The sequence below is a fragment of the Phocoena sinus genome, chromosome 9 (genome assembly GCF_008692025.1).
Source record: "Phocoena sinus isolate mPhoSin1 chromosome 9, mPhoSin1.pri, whole genome shotgun sequence".
NCBI classification, from domain to species: domain Eukaryota; kingdom Metazoa; phylum Chordata; class Mammalia; order Artiodactyla; family Phocoenidae; genus Phocoena; species Phocoena sinus.
Genome location: NC_045771.1, coordinates 29,570,410 through 29,593,901, shown reverse-complemented (window position 1 = coordinate 29,593,901; position 23,492 = coordinate 29,570,410). Strand labels below are relative to the sequence as shown.

Here is a 23,492-nt window from a genome sequence, read left to right as displayed (position 1 = left end):
CGGAAAAGTAAGCATATAGCTTTTTCAGCTCGTGAATGTAGACATTAAAGGTCAAAACCCCCATCATGTCATTTAGGTCCTGTTTGTGTCCTCTGCCTTACGCCTTCTGGTTCTTTTCTTAGCATAGTGTAAAATATTCACTTTCATGCTCTTCCAGTCCCTTGCTTTGGAAAAACATATCATATGACCCAGGATTTTTATAACATGTACTTCTCTAAAGAAAAAGAAAGAGGCACCATCAAATTTTTCTCTTTCATAGCATCGAGGTACTATTTAGTAAATCATTGTCTTAGTTCGTAGAATGAATAGTGGCCTAAGAGAAAGTAAATGTTTTCCAAAAGTTTTAAACTTGCTCCCAGGGTAGAGTCTAAGTAATATGTAGTTCCAGAGACTCTGACGCAGAGCATATTTTATCGTTGGGTCGGAATTATTTATGTATACTTGAAGAGGGCATATTTCTACAGTTGCAGCAGAAACCAGAACTGTAGCAGGAACGGGAAAATAGATTGTTCCTATTGAAAAGACCGTTTCTGGGAGGCCCTGCAAGTAGTTGGGCCAGTATTTTTGTATTCCCGCTGTTTAACGGGTCGCTTGAGTACAAGATTTATTTGTGGTAACCCTAGAAGGCATAGGACCAGCTGAAGGATGAACGTTGTATCAATCAGACTCATCCAGCAATGGAACAGCCCATTTCAAAGAGTAGGAAGTTTTGTTGGAATGGGAGCAAAGCAGGGATGCTGCTGAGGGGCTGCTTTATCAGCCAGGAGAATGAGTAAAATCACCATCGACGCCCTTTTCAAATCTGCGGTTCTGGGATGGGCGCTAACATTTATACAACACAGAATGAGAGAAAGCAAGACAAGATTTTAAACCTCTATCATTTTAGGATTCCTTTCCTTGAGTCTTTGCTTTTAGCCTCCTGTCCTCTGGGCAGAAGAGAGGAAGGGGAAGCAAAGAAGGAGTGGAGAAATGTGTATCTGGAGGCAAAATTGTAGACGGTCCCTTTTGGCTAGCAGTGCACGTTCATAACAGATGCTGCTTCTCATCAGTTAAAATTTCAGAGCCTAATGAACACCTCACTCCTCTTCCCCTCCAGCCCCACACCAGCACTCCTGCTGCCTTCCTGAATTTAATATGCGTTACAACTGTTTAGCAGGAAGACAAAAGAGTAAAGGCCCCATTTAAAAGGCACAGTGGGGCTTCCCTGGTGGCGCAGTGATTGAGAGTCCGCCTGCCGATGCAGGGGACACGGGTTCGTGCCCCGGCCTGGGAAGATCCCACATGCCTCGGAGCGGCTGGGCCCGTGGGCTCGTGGGCCATGGCCGCTGAGCCTGCGCGTCCGGAGCCTGTGCTCCGCAACGCGAGAGGCCACAATAGCGGGAGGCCACAACAGTGAGAGGCCCGCGTACCGCAAAAAAAAAAAAAAAAAGGGCACAGTGTGTTTTGCCTTGTCGGTATTTCTCCTCGAACACACTGGACATACGTTTTCTATTAGGCAAGTAATAGGTTTTGCACGGTATCAGAAGTGCTTCTGTGCCTTCAGTTAATCGAACTAGAGAAGAAAAGACATTGAATCAGAGAAACGTATAGGGCTGCACTGTTCTATTTTTTTGTGTATGACACATGGTAATTGTGTGTTCGCATTTATTGTTATTTTCCTCATTGCTCATAGAATTACTGATGTGTTTACAACCGAACAGACTTTGTTCTTTAACTGGCACAGGAGAGCTCAAGGAATGTTTATTAAACCTTAACTCGGTTGAGTTGTTTATACTACAGGGACCTGAGTTCAATTTACTTTAGTTTTTGAAAAAAAAAAAACTTTCTTATTTATAAAAGTTGAGCTGTGAGTGACCTCTCCAGTCTGATGTTTCCTTTACCCTCCACTGTGCAAAAGGGAACAAAAAGCCACTGTCTCATTTTTACTCCAAAGAAACTAAACTACTTCCTTAAGTGCGTTAGTTCTTTCAATTGAAAATGGTAACCAGATGTTTACTGAAATCCCTAGCATTTCTCCTTCAAGCCTAGCTTCTTTCTAATTGTTTGATCTTTTTAAGTTTCATAGAAACCAGATTGGGTATTTGAGTTTTCCATAGCTGGGAAATGTTTAATGCAGCTTTGCAGATACTTTCTTTGTACTGTTTCTTTAAATGCACTTCCTTCTGCTTTTATTTTTTAAAAAGATGCAGCATGGAAAATTTTATAAGTTTTTATTTTTTTTATAAGTAATTTATTACAGATCATTGTTCTTTTCATATTTCTTTAGAATTGAAGAGACTGGGGATTTTTTGTTTGTTTTGTTTTGTTTGGAACTTAGACTTTTTTGCTTGGTTTTGCCACAGACTAAACTGTGCTCTAAGTGACAGATTTAATTTGTAAAAACAAATATTCGTATTATATTTAGATGGAGAAAGACTCTAGGAAGGAAAACAAACTCCTTCATATGGGACCTTTCAAGTGACAGAGTATGTGGATTAATTTAAGGGTGTTTGGAGACTCCAGATACAGTGCATTTACTATGCTAGTGTATTATCAGATTTAGCTGCCTGAAATATTTTAGACCTTGTCCTCAATTTGGTAGGAGTTTAGGAGCAGCTAACCATATTTTCAAGACCACCTCTTAATTTTTGTATCACTTTTACTTTCTACTTTCAGTGTTACAAATATCGTTGAAACGTCCCGAATCACTTCCTTTATAGACTTGACTTTTCTCAGTTAATTACTATTTCGCTCTGGATATCTTATATGGTTTCTATCTTATTTTTAGCTAAAGTGGCTTCCTCTTAACAGCGTCTCTTTGTGGAAGTACAAACCACGGTTTGGGGAACAAAGACTTAAGGAAAAGTAGTTGGTTTTTTTTTTCCCCCCTTGTTAATCTCTCTCTAATTAACTCTCAATAATCAGATTTTCACCCCACCAAAATTGTCCTTTCAGAATTTACCAAGAAATTCCTTTTTGTTACAAAATCCAGCCACCATATTTACAATTGCCTTATTTTTGGTAGAAGAGCATGTTTGAGCATGGGTGGAATGTAAATTAGGCTTTAATGTAAGTTCACTGAGATAATTTCTCAATTTCCGTGATCTTACTCTAGCAGTGTTTCTCAAACTTGGTGAAATGTGTTTATCAGTGGAATAAATACCTATCCTAGCACTGAGGGGGCGCTACATGCTCCAGGATTTTCTTACAAACCCTTTTCTCTCTTAACTTCCTTGATAATGCCCTTGCCTGCTTCTCCCACCTTTCTGACGCCTCCTTCTTTATGATTTTGCCCCAAATATGAGCTTTCTCCAGGTCATTGATCCCTAGCCATCTTTTTTTCATCCTGTCTTGATGTTCCCTCAAGACATCTTTCTACAGATTCAGTGATCTCCTCTGGGAACTCCTCAGTGGTTGCCAGAGGCTGGGGCTGGTGATCAAAGGGTAGGCATGGACATATACACACTACAAAACGTAAGGTAGATAGCTAGTGGGAAGCAGCTGCATAGCACAGGGATATCAGCTCGGTGCTTTGTGACCGCCTGGAGGGGTGGGATAGGGAGGGTGGGAGGGAGGAAGATGCAAGAGGGAGGAGATATGGGAACATATGTATATGTATAACTGATTCACTTTGTTATAAAGCAGAAACTAACACACCATTGTAAAGCAATTATACCCCAATAAAGATGTTAAAAAAAAAAAAGTTCTGGAGATGTAATATATAGCACGGTAACTGGAGTTATAATACTGTATCGTCTATTTGAAAGTTGTTAAGACAGATTGTAAAGGTTATCCTTATCAAAAAAATGTATAACTATATGTGGTGATGGATGTTAACTAGACTCATTGTGGTGATCATTTCACAACATATATATATATATATGTATACATACACACACATACCCAGAGAGAGAGAGAGAGAGAGAATCATTATGTTGTACAGTACACTTGAAACTAATATAATGTTAGATGTCATTTATATCTCAAAAAAAATATTCCACTTGGGATAGAACCTCTAAATAATGTCGAATCCTAATCTGTCTCCTATAAGCTTTGAGAAAGCATGGATTTTCCAGGTACCTGGTAGTTTTGATTTGTGTGTCCCAGGGCCTCAGCATATATAAATAATGGGTAATGCATGATGCTTCCATTCTGTGGGTCTTGCCAGCCATGTTCCTCTGACTAGTACGGCATTCTCTCACCTCCTAGGCTCTAAAGCTCGCATCAGGTCCTCTCTCTCCTTCAGCCACAGCACAGATCCGGCACCCTGAGCCCTGTAAGGTATGCCTTCTCTTGGCCATGACTCCATGTTCCTCACAGTTACTGTGCCTCTTTGGTGCTATCACAGTAACTATTGCTCTCCCAGATGCTCGTCTCTGCCTTCTGTTATACATCCCCACCACAAGTGCCAGTTTAATATTCCACAAGGACACCTCTGCTCAAATCACTTTCCTGTGCAGAAGTGTTTAATGATTTCTTATTTCCTCCTAAACAGAACGCACATTTCTTACCCCAGCATGCGAAGCCATGGAGTCAGACATCTTCATATCCCTGCGGTAGCATGGCTCTCAGGCTTGTCCTCACTCTTGCATTACCCAGGGAATATAAAAATTAAAGAAGCCAATGCCCAGGCCCCACTTCAGAAAATTATATCAGAATTTGGGGGGAAGGGATTGGATCTGGGTATCACTTTTTTTTTTTAATTCTTAACTTTATGGCCTAAAGTTCTTATTTTACCAGAGTTCTTTTTAAAAGCTTTATTTTATTGAGGTATTGTTGATTTACAATGCTGTGTTAATTTCTACTGTACAACACAGTGATTCAGTTATACATATATATGCATTCTTTTTCATATTCTTTTCCATTATAGCTTATCACAGGATGTTGAATATAGTTCCCTGTGCTATCCAGTAGGACCTTGTTGTTTATCCATTCTATTTATAACAGTTTACATCTGCTAATCCCAAACTCCCAATCCATCCCTCCTCTCCCCCTCTGCAACCTCGTCTATCTATGTCTGTGAGTCAGTTTCTATTTCATAGATAAGTTCATATGTGTCTTGATTCCACATATAAATGGTATCATATGGTATTTGTCTTTCTCTTTCTGACTTACTTCACTTAGTATGATAATCTCTAGGTCCATCCATGTTGCTACAAATGGCATTATTTCATTCTTTTTTATGGCTGAGTAATATTCCATTGTATATAAGTACCACATCTTCTTTATCCGTTCATCTGTTGATGGACATTTAGGTTGTCTCTATGTCTTGACTATTGTAAACAACGCTGCAATGAACATAGGGGTGCATGTATCTTTTTGAATTATAGTTTTCTCCGGACATTGGGCATTACTTTTTTTTTAAAAGCTTCCCAGGTGATATTAATATGTGGGCAGAATGGAGAACCACTTTGATTGGGCTACTCACCTTTGATCACATTTCAAAACTTTCTACTTTGCAGTGCTATTGAGGCTTTTGTCTCCTAGAATTTCCTCCTTTCTGCCATTTGTTAAAATCCAAATTAATACATAAATTCACCCATAAATTCCCCTCAAACTAGAAATGGTAAACAAGTTAACTAAGGCCTCATTACACGTTAGTCATATACCTCTGATGCCTAGATTATGCTTTGTTATATTTTTATAATTTTTGTCTGTTACTCTCATCTCCCCTTTTATATGACAAACTTCTTGTAGAACAGGGAGTATTTTGTTCATCTATTTATTCATTATCCTGCATAGGATGGTGCCTTGTGTATACCTAGTAGGTACACAATTAAATGAATAAGCAATTGAAAAAATAAACCTACAAATATACTAATAAAAGAGCTGAATATTTCCTTCAGATATTCAAGCATCATTTGCTTCTTTGAAGTTTAGAGAAAAAATAGTGAGTGCTTGATAGGAAATAGCTGTATTGTAGAGCAAAATGAAATGTGCTTCGGAATGTGTCTGAGCAAAACCAGCTGAAGAACAGAACTCACATGCCCACTGCCTCTAGTGAAAGTTCTCTGTAACCTTGTTTCAGAGTCCGTCAAGCCAGTGATGTCTCTGTTTTCAAAGAAAGAAGAATTCTGCCAATAGCTAATAATAACCTTTAATAATAATAACTCATTTCAGCTCTTTGTCTAAGGAAAAACATGAAAGTCATATGTGAATCTCATCATCTGTGCAACAAAATGATCTATTTAGAGCAGGGAACTCTTGGAATTTAAAAACTCTGTTTAGCATTCCAACTCGTTATCAGAGTGACCAAACAAGTGATTAAGGAGTGTAGAGGACAGAAATGACTCTCAGGGGTCCCTGCTTCTCTAATTGCTAGCTCTGTATTTTATACTTATCAGAAGGTAAAAGGAATCCTTCCCTGAATACTTGCTTAAGGAACATGGTTTTGGCAAAGTTTGACCATAGTATCTACCGATTTGCTAGGACTGTGATTCTCAAATTTAGTATGCATTAGAATTATCTGGAAAGTTTGTCAAATCACAGATTGCTGGGCCCTACTTCCAGTTGATCTGATTCAGCAAGGATAGGGAGGTGGGTTAAGAAATAATAAGTTCCCAGGTAATGCTAATGTGTTGGTCCTGGACCACTTGTTGAAAACTACTGTCCTAGGTATTTCTTTATTACAGATTTTCAGTGTTTCTTCCAGAAGCACAAAGATGTTCTGCCTATTTGCTATTTTAAGTATTTAGTGGCCAAGCAGTTCCCCATTTGCCTCGCTAGGACCCTGAGTCAACCTTCTACCTTGGTGAGAAGCCCCCTCCTAAATTTACGTAGATGCTAAACCCATTAATTATGAGTTAACATGCAAAGCCTTGGTACATGTTAGCTTAATTCTTTACAGTCAAAAGACCAGTGATCGCATTTTAAAATGATAGCAACAAGTAGCTGAATTTAAACTGTCTTTGGACATGTTGGGCTTGCTTGAAGATAGTGGGATGAAGGTAAAAATGTGGACAGATAATTTATTCCAAATGATAGTTCTATGCTCCCAAAGAGAAGCAAGATGGTACTGTGGAAGAGAGGAATACTGGCTTGTGTTGCAATGTCTATGTGAAACCATGACTAAGTTACTTAATTTCTTAGATTCCTTTCATTTTACAGAAGGTGCAGATTTTTGGATTAGATGATATTTAAGATCTAGTTCAACTGGAAAATATATAAAAAGAATAATAGGGCTTCCCTGGTGGCGCAGTGGTTGAGAGTCTGCCTGCTGATGCAGGGGACACGGGTTCGTGCCCCGGTCTGGGAAGATCCCACATGCTGCGGAGCGGCTGGGCCCATGAGCCATGGCTGCTGGGCCTGCGTGTCCAGAGCCTGTGCTCCGCAACGGGAGAGGCCACAACAGTGAGAGGCCCGCATACCTCAAAAAAAAAAAGAATAAAGAATGAAGGAGATTACCTAAAATGCCACCAGCAAAGACAGTTAATTTGGGGCACATTTCTTTATAAGTTTTTTATACATTTTATACAATTTTCTAGTTTGCTTTTTTACCATACTATTATATCAGAAATACATGCTGTAAAAACTTTGTAAATGTTATTTCAAGGCCTACATAAAATTATATTACTGGATGTATTTAATATTTACTTAATTTAATGTCCTTAATCTTTCCCATATGTTAGATATTTATGATATTTTTAATGTTTTGCTATTGTAAATATTGCACTCACAAAATTGTTGTTGTTCTATGGAAGTATAGCATGAAAATCCAAGTTCACAGCTGTAGTATAAAACAGATTAATATTCTGCTGGAAATTGGTACTTGCATCGTAGTAGGAATGCTGGGAATGCCAGAATGGCAGGCACATTCCATGGTAATCTGAAGGCTCATCTGAGAGAGCCAGTATCAGGAATAACAAGTGTTTGCCCTTCCATTGGTTTGTTTGCTCAAGCATTCCTGTTCATTATTTGTTCATTTTTGGAGAAACAGCATATTAAGGGTATCAGAAAGACCTTACTTTGTGTTGTGTGAAATCTCTAACTCATAACTGTACACACCATGACTCTAGCACCCTGAGACTGATTTTGTTTCTTGTCTTATGGAAGGAAATCCTATTACTTTGTCACATTGAGTATTTTACATCAATTTTCATCACAGACATTTTGAATTTTAAAATGATTGAGATCTATGTTAATTTTATGTATTTTTTCATTTGTATATAGCAGTTGATTGGCATCTTAACAGTACTTTGAAAGACGTACAATGTTTGAAAAGACTCAGTGTCTGTTTTTCTTAGAAACTAATAGTTCTTTATTTGGATGCATATTCTAACCACATTTTTAGAAAATAGTTTTCCCATTTATAAAGATGTTATATGTTTATGGTAGAATATTGAATCAAACCTTTGCAAGTACAAAGATGAAAGCGAAAATCATTCCAAATCCCACCACCCAGAGATAACACAGTTAAATAATGTTGTGCATGTTTCCAGGCACCTCTCTAAGCATAACACACACGTACAAACACACACACACCCACACACAACCACACACATTTACATTCTGACTTTTTGCCTCCTGCCTCTTTTACAATAGTTTACCCCACATGTTTTAACAGATACTTTTTTCAAATTTTTTTGGCTGCCACACGCAACTTGCGGGATCTTAGTTCCTCGACCAGGGATTGAACCTGGGGCCCCAGCAATGGAAGCGCAGAGTCCTAACCACTGGACCACCAGGGAATTCCTGAGACATTTTTAATATTTTGATAAAAATAAAGACTGTGATAAAAGTATTGTCATATCAATGTAGTTTTTAAGGATTGTGATAAATTGTTATATCACTAGTTTTAAGTTAGCCTTTTTTGATCATTAACTAAATGCACTGTGCTATGTAGTTTATATACATTAACTTATTGAATTCTCACTTCTAGTCCCCAAGGTAGCTATTTCTGTTTCACAGATGAGGAACTGAACAGTGTATACCATAAATGGTGGAGTTAAGGTTTGACCCAAGGACTGTCTTTCTCCAAACCTGAGTCTTTGACCACAGTATCATCCTAGTTTCTTGAAAGTGTATGCAAAGTATTTGCTTCATTCTGTTTTGTGTTTTATTGTATGGGTATACCATAGTTTTTAAACCAAGTTCTTCTTGACAGATAGTTAGAATTTTTTCAACTTGTTAATACAAAATCCAACTTTACTACCATATTTGTTTATATTGCTTTTTTGAGATTTGGGTGTAATGTGGGATTATTGTATCAATGCATTAAATATTAAAACTGTGGTTCTTCCTGCCACATTCCTCTACAAAATGATGGTTCCTATTTTTACTTTCATCAGCAGCACTAGTTCTCCATGGATCTTCAGTATCACATTTTTTAATCTGATGAAGTTAAAAATGTCACATCATTTAAATTCTTTCATAGGAAAGGAAGCTTTACTTACACATCAATTTAAAAATATTTCTATTTTTCTAAGTGCTATTTTTTAAATTTAATTTTTTATTTCTAAATCTTTTTTATACAAAGGATATGAATAAGCAGTTTATATTTTCATATCTAAATGTCAAAACAAAGGAGAAAAGATCATGAAGTTCACAAAAAGCTACAGAAAGACAATTTAAAGTATAGCATATCACTTTACAGTCCCAGGACTGGCAAATTTCAAAATTGGTGATATCACCTGTTGCTGGTGGACATTCCAGGAAAGGAAGCTCTCATACATTGCCTGTGGAAGTGTGAAATATTGTAGCCTTTTTTTGGAAAACAATCTGGAAAATCTATAACATTTAAAATACTTATAGTTTCTAAGCCAGCAATATTATTCTTGGGAATTAATTTGACAGAAGTTAAAGCATTAAAAGATAATAAAATATATACATAAATCTTAAAATTAACACTGTCAAAGAAAATGGTTTTAACTAAGGACAATCAAAATAAGGGAAATGAGATTATGCTACAAATTTTGAGTAATAAATAATTAGAGAGAAAAATAGCAAATTATGTTCCTAGACTCTCTGGAGAGGTGGAAAACTCATGTTAAGAGATTAGAGGAAACACCAGTTTTGCAGAATTCTATTAAAATATGTGGAAAAAATGTGCTTCTTAGATGTGTAGGAACAATACACTTTAATAATACGGTACACTTTAATATACTTGGCCTAGTTTCATATGGGCTAAGTGTTCTTCATCTCATAGATGACAGCATTATTAGCCTCAGGAGACACTTCTGATACCCCCTTGGCTTCTGAGAGCAGGGCCAATTTTAAGAAAATTATGAAGCGGATGAAACGGGTTTTAGGCAATAGCTCTGCTTACCCATTACCCAAGTCCCTCCTTACCTAAAGCACCCACTTTAGCGTCCCACAGGGTTGGCCTAACTAGTCAGGTCACATCTATCACATGGGGCTCATTGCTACTCACTCATGAAAATGTACCTTCCTTCATCATCAGTTTCAGGGCTGAAGATGTCACATATTCTAGCAAATGCACTTGTACTGCCAATGAGAGAAAACTGATCCCAGTTCTAGGTCCCAGTTCTAGACAATGTGTATGAATTTTAACTGAGGCCTCATGCTGAAGAAGTCCTCTGTTTCCCTTAGACCAAAACCACCAAATGGTGTCTGTTGAGTTAACATACTCTCCTTCTACGGTAAGAAGGCCTATTAACAAAACATGAAGGGGTGGTACAGAATTGAGACAGAAGATTATTTTCTGTGTTTTCTAAATTCTACTCATACTGCCCTATTCAGAAGGCTTAAATAATAGGCGGCAAGACATATAGAAGATGTCACATTTCTTCTTGAGTTTATCATCGAGACCACAAATTTATCTGCCTGTATCTTACCTCCCACCCACCTATCTATTCATTAAACAACAAATACTTATGTAAAGCTTATCAAGTACTAGGCACTGTCCTAAGCACTTTACAAACATTAACTCATTTAATTTTCATAATATCCTCCCAAGAGTGGTATTAGTGTTACTAGGAGATCTGAGTTTTAGGCCTCACATCTGCTTTTTGGAATGACCTTGAACAAGCTCATTAGATCATCTATTGCTTGGTATGAAAATGGAAGATAAGACCTGTTCCGTAAATATCTCACGGAAATATTATGATTGGTTTAAGTAAATCTCCAAAGATTATTGAAAATAATGCTTTATGAATAAGAGCTGTGTAATCCTGAAATACCTGTGGCATTAAGTAATAAGCCATTGAGAGAATTGATTCTTTTTCTCATGTTAGTGAACTATATTTTCTCAAGCCTTGATTCTCATCTGTGCTGAATTAGTGCATAATTATTCTTAGAATAAATTTTAAATCAATGACTCCCACCTCCCTCTCAGATTGCTTGAAGTCCCCAGTGCATTATTATACAATGTTAAACCAGATATGATTAGGTTTTATTCACTGCATTTTAAAGAAGTCATGCAAAATGACTTTTAATAAATCAGGAAGAAGGAATAATATTTGGTTAAATGAAGTGTCACCACACTAATTATACACTAAAACCTCCTGCACCATTCTGTGGAATTTGGTACAAGGAGTGTCTGTCAAAAACTCAAGTCAAGTACTCAAGTAATAAAAGAACCCATTTTCAAGCATCGTCCTCATAACAAGGATTATGACAAGGACATTATAGCCAGGCATCAGAATATTTTATAATTGACACTAAACACGTTTTATTTAACACATGTTTATTAAACATGAGCTGGGTGTAGGATACTAAAATCGGTGTGGATGGAGAGAGAGCATTATAAAAGTGAGTGAGACCTTTCAAGGAACTATAGGGCAGAGGTGTATATCAGTGTTTCTCAAACTCACATGTGCATACTGGGGATTTTGTTACTGACAAATTTGATTTGGTAAGGTCTGAGTTGGGGACTGAAATTTTTCATTTCTAACAAGCTTTCACTATATGAAAACATTACAGATCCAAGGATCATTTTTGAGTAGGAAAGATGTACATGTTTAACTGTAATATAAGATACAATAGGAGCAGTATGAAGAGCAGAAATAAAATGTTCTGAGAGAACAGAAAAGGAAGGGACCAATGCTGAATGTGGGGGTCTAGGAAGGTGTCACAAGTGAATACTTGATATGTGACAATGATTTCTCAAGTAGATTTTAGAGGGGAGAGCATTCATCAGTATGAGCTGCATGTTAGGGCACGCAGGTCTAAAAGTGTATGGATCAAATGGTAGCTCTATTTTTAGTACTTTTTTAAGGAACCTCCATACTGTTCTCCATAGTGGCTGTACCAATTTACATTCCCACCAACAGTGTAGGAGGGTTCCCTTTTCTCCACACCCTCTCCAGCATTGATTGTTTATAGATGTTTGTTTTGATGATGGCCATTCTTACGCTGTGAGGTGATACCTCATTATAGTTTTGATTTGCATTTCTCTGATAATTAGTGATGTTGAGCATCTTTTCATGTGCCTCTTGGCCATCTGTATGTCTTTTTTGGAGAAATGTCTATTTAGATCTTCTGCCCATTTTTTGATTAGGTTTTTGTTTTTTCGATATTGAGTTGCATGAGCTGTTTGTGTATTTTGGAGATTAATCCCTTGCCACTCCTGGGCATATATCTGGAGAAAACCATAATTCAGAAAGATATGTGTATCCCAGTGTTCACTGCAGCACTGTTTACAATAGCCAGGATATGGAAGCAACCTAAATGTCCATCGATGGAGGAATGGATAAAGAAGATGTGGTATATATATATATATATATATATATGAAATGAAATATTACTCGGCCATAAAAAAGAACAAAATAATGCCATTTGCAGTGACATGGGTGGACCTAGAGATTGTCATACTGAGTGAAGTAAGTCAGAGAAAGACAAATTAAAAAATATAAAAGAATGGTACAAATGAAACTATTTACAAAACAGAAATAATAGACTCACAGATGTAAAAAACAAACTTATGGTTACCAAGGGGGAAAGGGAGGTGGGAGGGATAAATTGGGAGATTGAGATTGACATATACACACTACTATATATAAAATAGATAACTAATAAGGACCTACTGTAGAGCACAAGGAACTCTACTCAATACACTGTAATGACCTATATAGGAATAGGATCTAAAAAAGAGTGGATATATGTATATGTAAAATTGATTCACTTTGCTGTACAGCAGAAACTAACACAACATTGTAAATCAACTCTACTCCAATAAAAATTAATTGAAAAATAAATAAAAGTGTATGGAGTCTCAGGGGCCAACAAGGGTCCATGTGGCTGAGAAGTGGGATTTGGGGAGTGCTGCTTTGAGGGAAAGAGCTAGAGAACTAGGTTGGGGCAGGTGTGAAGGATCTCTGTTGCTTTGCTAAGGAATTTGATCTGTATTGTGGTGGCAATGATAAGATCTGTGTTTTCAGAGGATGATTGTGGCTTTATGGAGGAAAATGGATTAATGAAGGGAAAAGAAATAGAAGCAGGGTGACTAATTAGGAGACTTTGCTGAGATAGTGAGATCTTAGATTTAGACTGTGATAGGATTTGGAAAGGTCAGGCAGGAACTATTTAAGAAATTCTAATTTAGGTTGGATGGGAATTGGAGATCAATGGGAAGTGGAATGAGAGACAAGTACTAGTTGAAGGTGATGTTATGCTTTCTAGCTTGAGGGAGAGAAGGTGACTACACCTTTGACGATAATAAAACTGGAAGGACAGACAGGTTTTTGGTAGGAGATACAGGTTCTGATTCATATGTGTTCAGCAGGGCATTTGTCTTAGGATGTAACTGGAGATCTGAAACATAAGAAAGGTTAAGAAATGTAAATTTGAGAGTCAGTGGCAGGGAAGCAATAGCTAAAGCAATGAATGTAAATAAATCATCAAAGGAGTTGAATTTAGAGAGAAATGGTAACAAGTGAAATGAAAGGCTAGAAATTTGGGGAGCTGCATGTATTGAGGAGGGTCTCAAACCCTGAACTTGATCTGTTTTTCAGTCTTCTGTATTTTAAATACCATTGGAATTGTCTTTATCAGAGAATCCATCTTGTATAGAAAGTAATTATTTTTCACTTTCTTCATTGTAGTGCAGATTGGTTTTGTAATACAACATTCTTAGTATAAAATACTTGGTGAGATACGTAATTAATATGTGTCTAGTTACAGCCATATACTTAACAGTCATCATCTTTTTTTCTCTGGAGAATATGTTTATTCTGATTTTTTTTTAAAAAACTAAAGTCCATACTTCATTCAGATTTTTAAACTTTTTACCTAATGTCCTTTTTCTGTTCCAAGATCCCATCCAGGATACATTACATTTAGTTGTCGTGTTTCCTTAGGCTTCTCTTGGCTGTGACCTTTTCTCAGACTTTATTTGTTTTTGATGACCTTGGCAGTTTTGAGAAGAACTGGTCAGGTGTTCTGATGTGCCTCAGTTGGGTCATGCCTGGTATTTTCTGATTAGTATAGGGTTATGGTTTGGGGGAGTAAGACCACGGAGGTAAAATTCTCATCATATCATATCAAGGGTATAGACTATCCACATGACTTATCACTGTTGATATTAACCTTAATCACCTGAGAGGTAGTGTTTGTCAGGTTTTTCCACTGCAAATTATACTTTTATTTCCCCTTTCCATACTGGACTCTTTGGAAGGGTGTCACTGTGAGCAGCTCATGCCCAAGGGCTAGGAAGTTGTGATCTACCTCCTTGAGTCTGTAGTAACTATGAAAATTATTTGATATTTTTCCACACCAGAGATTTGTCTCTTCCTCCCCATTTATTTTTTTATTCAATAATTTGTTTATATCAGTATGGACTAGTGGATATTTATTTTATACCAATATTACTTTATTTATTTTTTGCTCCAATTGTTCCAGTTTTGACCGTTGGCTCCCATGCCCCTTTAACATACCTCCATCACTGCTTTTGTTCATTTGTTTGTTTGCTTGTTTGGTTTTGAGCTCTTCCTCATTTTCTGGCACTGTGATGCTCTAGGCTCATCTTGTACACTTACTTTTCCAGCCCTTGAATCAGCCATAGCTCCAAGGACCCCTGGTTCCTCTTATTGGAGAATGGAATTGGAAACCAATATCTGAGTGTTAGGTGCAGTCTGAGTTTTAAATTGCAGTCTGAGTTTTAAGTTGCTGCAGAGTTCATTTCTTTCAAGGTCTCCTAAGATGGTGAGAATTCCAGACTTGTAGAAATTTGGTAAAATGCAATAATGAGAGTTTTCTCCCAGATAAACAATAGTCTTGAAGCAGTAAAAGTTTAAACACACATGCACACACATCTAATCAGTTATACTTCAATAGAAGACTATATAAGTGGCATGAAAATCTTTTTTTAAAAAAGTCACTTTAAAAAAAGAGAACAAATGTATGGATACCAAGGGGGAAAAGGGGTGGGGTGGGAGGAATTGGGAGATTGGGATTGATACATATACACTACTGATACTATGTATAAAATAGGCAACTAATGAGAACATACTGTACAGCACAGGAAACTCTACCTAATTCACTGTGGGGACCGAAATGAGAAGGAAATCCAAAAAAGAGAGGAGATATATATATATATATATATATATATACATATATATATATATATATATATATATATATGTATATATATATATATATATCTGATTCATTTTGCCATACAGTAGAAACGAACACAACATTGTAAAGCAACTATACTCCAATAAAAATTATTAAAAAAAAAAAAGCCTATGGGACTTCCCTGATGGTGCAGTGGTTAAGACTCTGAGCTCCCAATGCAGGGGGCCTGGGTTTGATCCTTGGTCAGGGAACTAGATCCCGCGTGCTGCAACTAAAGATCCTGCATGCCGCAACTAAGAGCACGCATGCTGCAACTAAGACCAGGTACAGCCAAATAAATATTTAAAAAAACAGAAAACAAACCAACAAAAAAACCTATAGAAGGAAACTTTAGCAAGCCTTCTAAAGTAAACATTTCTTGAGCTTATTTCATAGAAATAAACTTATCTATTTCTTTTCATGATCTTCTTAATGAAAAGTTCCTTTAGAACAGGAGTCTTTTAACTTTTGCAAAAGTTTAAGCATAGTGTTGCTTTCTTTTTTTTTTTTTTTTTTTTTTTTTTTGGTACGCGGGCCTCTCACTGTTGCGGCCTCTCCGGACACGCAGACTCAGCAGCCATGGCTCACGGGCCCAGCCGCTCCGTGGCATGTGTGATCTTCCCGGACCAGGGCACGAACCTGTGTCCCCTGCTTTGGCAGATGGACTCTCAACCACTGTGCCACCAGGGAAGCCCAGTGTTGCTTTCTTGAACTTGTGAGTAGGTTAGAAAAATTTCAGGAGTTCAAAACTCTTCACAGAAACAATCTCCAAACCTCTCTTAGGGCAGAAAGCTGGTAGACATTAGGGCAGGAAAACTTTATCCCTAGTGTGGATTTAAAACATCAAGGGAGAGAATGGTTTAGAATTTCTCTGTGGTGAAACACAAAGTTTTCATCATCAGCTCTTAGAGGTTAAGGAGCCAGAGGCATAACAAGCAAAAGTCCATGACCAGCGTCTTGGGGCAAGAAACCAGATTTAATTAGGGTTTGTGACCATGTTATATAATGCATTGAAAATCTCAAGTTTCAATATATATGATTTCTTTTAAAATGAATTCTGAAAATTGAAATATATAATCCAATAAACATCTACTAAGTGTCTACTATAATCAGTGTTATATACAAGAACTTGGATGTTTGTTGTCCTTAAAGAAAAGCCATGAATAAAATTAATTATGGGTAGATCCATCGTATTAAGAATACAGTTAAGGGAACAGGTTAATGCAGCTTGGTTCAGGAATGGCTAATTTATATTCAAACAATCTTGTGATAGAATCAAGCATAGAACCCAATTTATTATTAATAAGTTAATAATGTATTCAATAATGTAAACTATCTACTAAGTCTGGTAAAAGAAGGATACAGAGAAAGGAAGACTTTATTATGTGATAAGAATCTTATAGTTGTGAATAAAAGGCTGTACAAAGGGAACAGTGAACATGTAAAATATCCTGTTATAAAGGAATTTTATGTATTATTTAATAATTGTTATATTATAAAGGAATATTATGTATTATTTAAAAATTAAACATTTTCAGTATTTCACACTGAAATAAAACAAATTTTAGGAAATCATACTACTGTATCCTTAAGGAATATAAATAGTGTAATACTATGAATAAGTAAATGAGACTTGGCTTTAGTAGCTATGTATCTTAAAAGTTCCTGGACAAGTTTCTTTTCCAAGTCATACTTTATAAATCTTTTCTGCTTCAGTCAAATGTATGTGGTCACAGAAAAGTTTCTAATAAGTAAAGCACTTGGAATCTGCTATTAGTTTTCATAATTAATATTACAATTCTTTAAATGCAATGACTGGTTACCTTTGTTTTTCTTATGTACTTCTCTCCTTCATTCTTACTAAGAACCAAAATGTATCTTTATGTCCTTTTTAAAAAAACTACTCTAATATTTTTTCTTATTATTCATCCATTTTTAATTTTTACAAAAATATTTCAATATCCTAGCATTTTATTGAGTCTTAGTTATTGGTCTACTGCTCACATTCAGTTATTCATTCATCTATGCATTTAGCAAATAGGTAGCAAATACTTGTTAAGTTCCAGCCACTGTTGTAGATACTGAGAATACAGCAGTGATTAAAATAGGCCCTGTTCTGCCCTCGTGAAGCTCACATTCAAATGGGGATAGACAGGCAATAAACAAATAGATAAGAAATACATAATGTGTCAGATGATGATAGATGCTATGGAGAAAAGTAAAGCAGGAATAGACTTGTGATTCCTTGAGAATAAACAGCATGTATAAGAATGATGCTATCTCAGAGCTCTCCGTTGTTCTCTGGGTTGAATTACTGATCCAGTAGACTTTATCAATGAGGAGGTCATTTGAGAGCCAGGAACGATTGTTTGCTTTACAATCTGACAGCCTGACTATGAGAACCTGGAAATATTCTAAAGGAAGCCTCACTCCTTAGGGCAGATGCTTGATTAAAACAAAAACAAAAAGCTTTAAAAATAGCTCTTACTTTTAACACTGAGATGTTAGGTGGTTCCTGAGAATGCTTAGAGAAGGATAAAAACTATAGTCAGTGCCATATTATGTCTGAATTAATAAAGCTGGACCCTGACATCTCCTTCTAAAATTGTCTGTGGAGTTTTCATTGCTTCCAGACCCAACACTATGGAGGCATGATAATGAGCAATAATGTTCTACAGTTTATGGGGAGAATCCTATAGATTTTTCACGTTGAGATGGAGAATGGAACACCCACATCCTGTTTTCTAAGAACTATGTCCTATGACCTCTCTGTTTAAGGGCTTGGCTAGCCTGATCTGGGAGCTTGTCCTGCCCTGGTTTCTTTGTGACAGGGAAAGAAATCATTTTCATCATCAAAAAAAAGCTGAGAAACTTTTAGAGGTTTCTTTTCAAAAGTAGGTAGAAACCCAGTTAATATTTATAGTTCCTGAGTACATGTGCAGTTGAGAGCCATCTCCTTTTACACGTGAATATTTCTCTTACTTCAGTTACCAGTGGTATCACTAATAATGTTTTAGGATGCTATTGCTGGGTGAGGGTCTAGGAATACCTGAGTTATACCTGTTATAGTCTTCTTCCTCCAAGGTCCCAAAGGAAAATAGACACTGGACAGTAGTTGAGAAAATACCAAAGCTAGATAGTTCCTCTTTGTCTCAGTTTCTTCTTCTGTAAAGTATGTGTAATAATAGTTTCTACTCCACAGTGTTGTTGGAAGTTCTGCATAAGTTAATACATATAAGGCATCAAAAGCTAAGTGTCTGTGTTGCCTCCCTGTTTTTTGAAGCAATAATGATGTAATGATCACAAACATGGCTTCTGGAGCTAGACTTCCTGTATTCAAACTCCCTTCCCATCACGAACTAGATGGCTGACCTTGGGCAAGTTATTTAACCTTTCTGCACTAAAAAAAAAAAAGAAAAAGTATATCTAGCAGGGTACTGTATAAAATAAATTAATTAATGCAAATACTCGGAACAGTACCTGGCATACTCTAAGTACTCAAGAGCTAATTGCTGTTGATTCATTACCACTACTACTATTCCTATTCCTTATTTATTAGTGTGGCCTTGGCGCCCAAATCCTAATGCAGTATTCTAAAGAGTTAGGCTGAGTCACATAAAGGTCTCCTTTCCCTGTGCCAGGAAAGCCTAAGAAGCCATCATCCAAATTGGCCAGGATCTGCTTTGCCTGTTTTTTCCTGAATCTAAATCTTTTTTTTTTTTTAAGTTACTTTTTATTGGAGTATAGTTGCTTTACAATGTTGTGTTAGTTTCAGTCCAAATCTGACTTCTCAGCTCTTACACTAATGTCGACCTTCAGGGGACAGAAGAAACACATCAAGTAAGACCAACACCAAAAATGTTTGCCTCGGTGCCTAGAAAGAGCCTGTCCTGGACCACGTATAACTGTGGCAACAGCCCTGAGACAGACTGAATGTGGAAAGAGTCCAACGAGAGAGTGTGAACAAGAAAGAAATGAAGGCAGGTCCACCTAGGAGTGGGACCTGGTCCACTTTAGCAATCCAACCAAAAAGACATAAGGGAAAAAGATGGCTACAGGCCAATCGTTTTTTTCCAGGCTTGTTAGAGAAAGAACGACTCGAAGAGGCCACACTTCAGTCCTTGCCAACTTTAAGATGGCCAACCAAATGTCTTTGGAGTTGAAGTGACCTTATTCAACCGTGCGAAAGAGCACGGCCAAAGATGGAAAGCAAAGGGTATGTTCAGACATCCTTTAAAGACCAACTGAGCAAATATCAACTGCCTATAGTCATCTCAACAAAACCAATTTACCTAATGAACAAGCCTAATTCATTGAGAGCTAAAACATGGAACATCAACTTGCTGAATGAACAATTCGTGGAAAACTGACAAACCAGTGTTTTATACCAGTTCTAAGGACTGTTTGCTGCTACGAAAGCCAGAGCCCAGGCAGAGTTTGGGCCAGGTCGGGCCACTAAGGTAAACTACAGAAAATGTGGGAAGCTGGCCTCAGCTGTCAGTGGCTGCCTTGTAGGATATGAACCCAAAACTTCTAAGTTTTCAAATGAAAGCTGAAATCTGGATTTTTATGTGAATTGTGCTAACATTTGCATTTTGACAAACGCTTAAAATAAAAAACAAAACAAACACTGTGCAGACCAAATGCACCCTATACGCGGGCATTACACCCCCTGTGTGCCCGCAGTCTGCAGTCTCTGCTGTACGCATCGTCCACTAAACACTCATGCTTTTAGGTTGTTGAGCGTGGCCCCAAAGCTTCACAGTATATAGTAATCTGTAATCTTGTTGAGGAACAGATTTGTATCCCAGATGTTCCAAGGTTGACTTCTGAATGTTATTTACTTCACTACTGAGTATGCTTTGCTCTCTGCCCAGTTTCTAGATTTCAGTATGGTTTTGGGAGTTTTTTAAACCAAGCTTGAATTCATAGCACCACTCATAAAACAAATAAAGCTTTTTTCTTTAAAAAAGGGCTGTGGGAATCAGGCAAGGGAGTAGATTTCTATATAGAAATGAAGAGAAATTGAAAAGGTCTACTTTAACTAGAAAATTGAACTAGGAAATAGAGATTTGGAAGTTTGATGTAGAATTCAGCAAGGGTAACAGTAGGAATTTTGAGTGGAAACAACCAGCATTTTTTTCAGACCGTGGTAGCAAGAATTAGGCAAGAAGGATATGAAGAGATCGCTGAAAATTTTTGGTTATACTTTACTTCATTTTAAGAGGAAATTGATGTGCTCTACGGTATTTTTGAAATATTAACTTTTCACTTAAAATATTAATTAAATATTTTTGAGAGATGAGGGGTAACCTTATGAATATCAAGAAATTGTGTGATGCTTTATAAGTTAGCCTAAATTCTTTTTGATGTTTAGATTCCTTATAGCTGCTAAGGGCAGTGACTGTCTGCCCTTTTGTTTTGCTATTTACTTTCATATTTCTAGTACAGTGTTCAGCTCAGAGGAGGTTCTTAATAAACTGAATACTTTGAATTATTTAAATGTGTCTCCAGTTTCAAACATTTATGGCTTAAATATGTATTTCTTTCTATCAATTCTAGAAATTGTGTGTATGCCTTGGGTAGTGAAGGGGGGCATGCTTCAGACTTAGAGGAATATAAAACGTACTGTTTTTTAACTCCCAAACAATGCAGTCCATAATATGAAATTCCTCTTTCTCTGCATATTCTTATCTTCTGAAAATATTTAGTTGTGTATATTATAACAGGAAGTTTCCTCTAGGGCTTTAGTGTTTCCTGGGCTAGAAGTAATATCGAATGAAAATAGTCTCTGTGTTTTCCCTTTTGAATCCATGTCAGAGGTTTTGGCTGAAAATGCCAGGTGCACATTTAAAATAAAGTATTGGAATCATCATAGAGTATTAGGTTTTGGCCATTGGAATCTGCTTGTAGTTTCCTTCAAAGTGAGAGTGCATGGGACAGGGTAGACCCTTGACACCTAAGGCCTGATGGCTATTACCTGGGTGAGTTCTCTCCCAACTCCCAATCAACAACATCATTTCTCCTTGTTCTTTTGAACTATTGTGCTATCTTCCAGCATCTTGAGATACATCAAGCAAACAGAGAAGCTCTAGGACAAGAGCTCAGTTAACTTGAGTTCAGTTGTCTGGATCCTTTTGTTTGGCAGAGAGGTTTCCCTTCCAGCAACAGGACAACTATAGAGGGACCAATAGCTCAGACAGCACAGGACTTGTCAAATGGAAAAGGACTTGATTAGTGCAGAGTGAAATTTCATTCCTAATTGTCATAGATATTCTTCCTCATCAACTTTTTTTTTCCTGTATAATTCTTCTTTGAAAGCATTATGCTCTCAAGTGAGAAATTCTAGGAAATTTTTAAAAGATAGAATTTGGAGGCATTGGATATTTTCTAGCTTTTTGAAGCCACTAATAACGCAGGAACTGACTTGTGAGGTCTGGCATAAATAGTTACTTGAAGGAACATTTATCTTAGTATTGATCAACAAAAGATGCCATGTGTACAGCAATTGCTTCATTGTCTAAACCGGATTTCCGTCCAAAATGGAGAACGTTTCCCAGGTAGTACCAATTCTTTTATATATTACTTAGTGTTCTTTTTCTGTTTTTTTTTTTCTTGAGATAGATATTTCTATATTGTTTCTGAAGTAATGTGTTTACTACCCTATCATTAGCTAGTTATTCATTCATGCATTTAACAAATATTTCTAAAGCATCAGTTATATGCAAGGTAAGCTGATACAAATTTATGTAAATAGATCAGAAAGAATAAGGGGGCTTCCCTGGTGGCACAGTGGTTAAGAGTCCGCCTGCCGATGCAGGGGACACAGGTTCGTGCCCCGGTCCAAGAAGATCACACATGCCACGGAGCGGCTGGGCCCGTGAGCCATGGCTGCTGAACCTGCGCGTCCGGAGCCTGTGGTCCGCAACGGGAGAGGCCACAACGGTGAGAGGCCTGCGTACCGCAAAAAAAAAAAAAAAAAGAGTAAGGGAAAATAAACCCATATATAGCCACATAAATGTTAATTTTTAAGTATTCAATTACTTATGCAAGAATATACTCTGCTGAGATTATTTTGGCAAGTAACTATGATTTATTGACAAAGAACTTTGTTCTTGGTGAAATAGATGAAATATCATTTCTTTAGTCTGTGTTATACTCTGTATTTTAGAGTCAACTCTGTCTATAACTAGAACACAAATTCCTTTTAGACTAAACCTATCTTAAATTTTTCATTAAATTTTATTTTCTACCTAACATAACTTTTTCTTTGTAAGAAAACTTACAAGAGCATTTTTAAAAATTTATTTATTTAAGTTATTTACTTTTGGCTGCGTTGGGTCTTCATTGCTGCGTGCGGGCTTTTCTCTAGTTGCGGCGAGCGGAGGCTACTCTTCGTTGTGGTGTGCGGGCTTCTCATTGCAGTGGCTTCTCTTGTTGCAGAGCATGGGCTCTAGAGCGCAGGCTCAGTAGTCGTGGCGCACGGGGCTTAGTTGCTCCACGGCATGTGGGATCTTCCCAGACCAGGGCTCGAACCCGTGTCCCCTGCATTGACAGGTGGATTCTTAACCACTGCACCACCAGGGAAGCCCCTTAAGAGCGTTTTTGGTTTTCAAGATCTATGAAAAGTAATGGTAATACGGAGGCCCAGAACAAAATGTTCGATGTTTTGAGTTCATATTGTTATAACTCTCTCATCTCTTAAAAGACTTTATAATTTTCTTTCCTCCCAATCTCCAATTAAGATTTTATAAATTTATAAAATTAGTGATTTGAAACATTCTAATTTTAGTCTTTTAAAGGAATTTTATGATATAACTTAAGATAATTGGATTTTCCCTAGGATACAATATTAAAGTGTTATTTCTGCTTAATTAGAAAAGGTGAATTTTAGTTACTTTGAATATATGCTTTTAAGTATATTCAGAATCATTGTTACTTGTGTTTTAGGATTTAAATAATTACATTCTTTAATCTGAAGAAGTAAATGGTGCCTTTAA

The 23,492-nt window shown here is 37.0% G+C and overlaps 1 protein-coding gene across 1 annotated transcript in view; it reads left to right on the top strand.

Moving 5' to 3' along the window:
- CPED1 (cadherin like and PC-esterase domain containing 1) overlaps positions 1 to 23,492 on the top strand; it is a 294,480-nt gene that overhangs the window by 42,401 nt on the left and 228,587 nt on the right. The window lies entirely within an intron of this gene.